The sequence below is a fragment of the Gekko japonicus genome, unplaced genomic scaffold, assembly GCF_001447785.1.
Source record: "Gekko japonicus isolate JY-2015 unplaced genomic scaffold, Gekko_japonicus_V1.1 scaffold210, whole genome shotgun sequence".
NCBI classification, from domain to species: Eukaryota; Metazoa; Chordata; class Lepidosauria; order Squamata; family Gekkonidae; genus Gekko; species Gekko japonicus.
Window position 1 is genome coordinate 645,660 of NW_015168658.1, and position 4,718 is coordinate 650,377.

Below are 4,718 nucleotides of genomic sequence, written 5' to 3' on the forward strand. Positions count from 1 at the left end.
GACAGAAACTGCTCTTTTTCAAGGACAGCTCTTATCAGAACTATGGCGAAGAAGAGGAAGAGATTGGATTTATACCCTGCCCTTCACTACCCAAAGGAGTCTCAGAACGATTTACAAACGCCTTTCCCTGCCCCTCCCCACAAGCAGTGTTCCCTCTAAGCTGAGCCAGCTCACAGTTTTTTAGCCTCCAGCTCACACATTTTCGTCTTCGCTCAGGAAGAATGGCTCCAGAGCGGACTCATTTATGCAGCAGCCAAATTGCTCGCTCACAACTTTAAGGCCAGTGGCTCACAAAGTAGAATTTTTGCTCACAGAACTCCACAGCTTAGAGGGAGTATTGCCTGTGAGGTCGGTGGAGCTGGGAGAGCTCTGACAGAAACTGCTCTTTTTCAAGGACAGCTCTTATCAGAACTATGGCGAAGAAGAGGAAGAGATTGGATTTATACCCTGCCCTTCACTACCCAAAGGAGTCTCAGAACGATTTACAAACGCCTTTCCCTGCCCCTCCCCACAAGCAGTGTTCCCTCTAAGCTGAGCCAGCTCACAGTTTTTTAGCCTCCAGCTCACACATTTTCGTCTTCGCTCAGGAAGAATGGCTCCAGAGCGGACTCATTTATGCAGCAGCCAAATTGCTCGCTCACAACTTTAAGGCCAGTGGCTCACAAAGTAGAATTTTTGCTCACAGAACTCCACAGCTTAGAGGGAGTATTGCCTGTGAGGTCGGTGGAGCTGGGAGAGCTCTGACAGAAACTGCTCTTTTTCAAGGACAGCTCTTATCAGAACTAGGGGTTGCCCAAGGTCATCCAGCCAGGTGCGAGTGGAGGCGTGGGGAATCGAACCCGGTTCTCCCAGATTAGAGTCCCCACACTTCATCACTACACCAAACTGGCTCTCCTTCAGGAGAAGGAGAAGAGATTAGATTTATACCCTGCCCTTCACTCGGAGTCTCAGAGCATCTTACAAACTCCTTCCCCCTCCCCACAACAGATACCCTGCGAGGTCGGAGGGGCTGAGAGAGTTCTGGACAGAAACTGCTCTTTTTCAAGGACAGCTCTGGTCAGAACTACGGCTTGCTTAAGGTCATCCAGCAGCTGCAAGTAGAGGAGTGGGGGAATCAAACCCAGTTCTCCCAGATTAGAGTCCGCGCACTTAACCACCACACCAAACTGGCAGATTAGAGCTGTGAGCGAGCAACTTGGCTGCTGCATCAGTTAGTTTGCTCTGGAGCCCTCCTTCCTAAGCAAAGACAAAAATCTGTGAGCTGGAGGCTAAAAAACGGTGAGCTAGCTCACACAACTCAGCTTAGAGGGAACACTGCTTGGCATCGAGGGGAGGCATGAAATGGAAGGGAGCCCCCCTGGCACAAGTCGCTGACGCTGCTGAGAGCCCAATCGCGGTCCCGAATGCAAGCCGCCCTGGCACTGTCTGAATAAATCAGGGTTACAGCCAGGGTTCCCTCTAAGCGGAGTTAGTGCGAGCGAGCTCACAGTTCTTTAGCCTCCGGTTCACACGTTTTTGTCTTTGCTCAGGAAGGATGGCTGAAGGGCGAACTAATGTATGCGGTAGCCCAATCGCTCGCTCGCAGCTTTAATGCCAGGAGCTCACAAAGTGGAATTTCTGCTCACAAGACTCCACAGGTTAGAGGGAGCGTTGCCAGTCCCCCGCCCACAGCCTCGCCTTCTGCACAGGGTTGTTGTCAGAGTAAAAGGGAGGAGAACCACAGAGGCGGCTTGGGGGGGGGGTCCCAGAGTTCCCTCTAAGCTGAGTTAGTGCGAGCTAGCTCACAGTTTCCTAGCCTCCGGCTCACGCGTTTTTTTTCTCAGCTCAGGAAGGAGGGCTGAAGGGCAAACGAATGCATGCAGTGGCCAAGTCTCTTGCCCGCAGCTTTAACGCCAGTGGCTCACAAAGTAGAATTTCTGCTCACAAGACTCCGCAGCTGAGAGGGAGCATTGTGTTCCCTCTAAGCTGGGTTGGTGTGAGCCGGCTCACCGTTTTTTAGCCTCCGGCTCACACATGTTCACCTTCGCTCAGGAAGGAGGGCTCCAGAGCAAACTAACTTATGCAGCAACCAATCGGCCTGGAGAAGAAGCGACTGGTTCCCGTGGGTTGCCAGGTCCCGGTGGGGAAGGGTTGCCAGCTCCAGGATGGGAAGCCCCTGGAGATCTGCGGATGGAGCCTGGGGAGGACAGGGACCTGAGTGGGGGGCAAATGCCGGAGAGCCCACCCTCCACAGCATCCCTTCTCCCCGGGGCGACTGATCTATGCAGTGTGGAGATGAGCTGTAACTCTGGGGGGTCCCCAGGTCCTGCCTGGAGGCTGGCATCCCCACATTTAGTAGAGATTAACTGCATGGGAGCGAGCAGATGTGGAGCTCTTCCGGCAACACAGGGCAGCTTTAATAGAGCTCTAAAAGTTGGGAAGCCCACACTTTCCATCTTGTTGGAGTGTAGGCGCCTTGGGGCAGGGCCCCCCAGTCCTTATAACACCCCACTGTAGAAGAGGAAGAAGAAGAGATTGGATTTATACCCCGCCCTTCACTACCCAGAGGAGTCTCAGAGCGGCTTACAAACTCCCTTCCCCTCCCCTGTGAGGTAGGTGGGGCTGAGAGAGCTCTGACAGAAACTGCTCTTTTTCAAGGACAGCTCTAGCAGAACTATGGCTTGCCCAAGGTCATCCTGCAGGTGGAGGTGTGGGGAATCAAACCCGGTTCTCCCAGATTAGAGTCTTAACCACAACACCAAACTGGCTCATACTGATGGACCAAGGCTCTAATTGAGAGCCAGTTTGGTGTCGTGGTTAAGTGCGCGGACTCTAATCTGGGAGAACCGGGTTTGATTCCCTGCTCCTCCACTCGCAGCTGATGGATGACCTTGGGCAAGCTGTAGTTCTGACAAGAGCTGTTCTTGAAAGGGCCGTTCTCGAGAGAGAGCTCTCTCCGCCCCGCCTACCTCGCAGGGTGTCTGTGAAGGGCGGGGTACAAATCCAATCTCCTCTTCTTCTAATTCAGTAAAAGGCCGCTTCATGTGGTCATTTCTGTCTGGTGGGCAGCTTTCCGATGTCCAGGTAAGGATTACCGCTCGCTTCCCTTACATTCTCGTAGATTTTTATGCCGTCTCTCCAAAGAGCTCAAGAGTACCATGTATGGCTGTCCCCTTCCCAGCAACAGCCCTGTGAAGTAGGCTAAACCGAGAGAGAGGATTGGCCCGATTCGTGGCAGCATGGGGATTCGAATCCAGATCTCAACTCCTCGGTCTGGCGCTGGGCCACACAGCCTTTTCCCGTCCCCCTGTCTCAACCCTTCAGCCCTTCACCTCCTCCCCCCTCACCCCCTTTCCTTGCAGATCTAATTATACTAATAAAAAAATAAATTTCTCCTCTGTCCTGCATCTCTCTCACCTCTTTGGACTCCTCTGCCGTCTCACGCCCTGTCCGTACCTTACCTGTCTCGTTCTGGAAAGAGGATTTTCACGCAGCAGCTGAATCCGTGCGGGGGAAAAATAGGCCCCAGAGTAATGAGGACGGTGTCCTGCAGAGCAAAAAACCGAAACTCTGTCCCGAGCTCCTTGCTCCTCCGCTTCTCTCTCTCCCCACCCCAGCCCCTTTGAACGTCTCCCCCCCCCCCCGCCTTTTCCCAAAGAGCTTGTCTGTCAGCTGACGTCAGGATCCCAAATTCCTCTGTTTCCCTGAAGGCAGTTTTGACCATGTAAGGCCTGGGGGGATGGCAGAGGAGCATGGCTCCAGGAAACAGATGGAGAAGGTGCCAGAAACCCTTGGCCAGAGAGTCGGAGGCAGTGCTTGGGGGGGATGCGCTCGGGGGCAGGCGGCTTTCCTAGAGGTTGACGGGATCCTTTGGCACACCGGGGAATCCCGCAGGCAGAAGATTTGGACTGCAACGTGGAGTCCCGCCGAGCTTTCTCTTGGAAGGATCGTCTTTCCACAGCACGCAAGGAACGCTCAGACATCGCTAGCCTAAACTGCCATCGTGGCCTCTAGCGTGATCTGTTTATTTGTTTGCTTATTAAAATATCTATACTCTGCCTTTCCTTTGGGGCTGAAGGTGGGTTACAGTCCCAAGATTAAAAAAAAACAGATGAAGTGCAAAAAAAACAACAACAACCCACCCTTGAAGCTTCTCCGAGAAAGTGCCTACAGATGAAACCCCATTGCAATCCTAAACAGTCCATTGGCACCTTTAAGACCAAAGCTCTCCCTCCCCAGCGAGGACAGGTCTGCACGTCCCCCCCCCAATAGCTAGCAATCCAAAACAGTCCAGTGGCACCTTTAAGACCAAGTTTTATTCAGGTACAAGCTCTCCCTCCCCTGCGAGGACAGATCTGCACGTTCCCCCCCCCCCCAAATCGCTAGGAATCCAAAACAGTCCAGTGGGGCCTGAGCGGGGGGGGTGGCCTTCTGTCACACTTCCCACGCCGCGGAAATGTCGCCTCTCCCCCCCCCCCCCCCAATAGCTAGCAGTCCAAAACAGTCCAGTGGAGCCTGAGCGGTGGGCGTTGCCTTCTGACACACTTCCGGTGATATCAGGGGGTGTGGCGTACGCAAATGAGTTATGCTAATGAGCGCCTGCACCTCTTTTTCTACGAAATGACCCCTGCTTATAACGAACAAAACACATAAAATAAAAGACAACCAACACATAAAACCCCAAAAATTAAAACCACAATTCAGGACAGGTGGAAAACAATGCTCCCTCTAAGCTCTGG

At 53.2% G+C, this 4,718-nt stretch overlaps 1 protein-coding gene across 1 annotated transcript in view; it reads right to left on the minus strand.

The window, feature by feature from the left end:
- Positions 1-3,485, minus strand: part of LOC107113843 (lipoma-preferred partner homolog) — a 430,270-nt gene extending 426,785 nt beyond the window's left edge. Inside the window, exon 1 of the mRNA XM_015415237.1 lies at positions 3,441-3,485. The gene's annotated coding sequence lies outside the window, so the exon portion shown is untranslated. The remainder of the gene's footprint in view (positions 1-3,440) is intronic.
- Between the last annotated feature and the right edge of the window lie 1,233 nt (positions 3,486-4,718).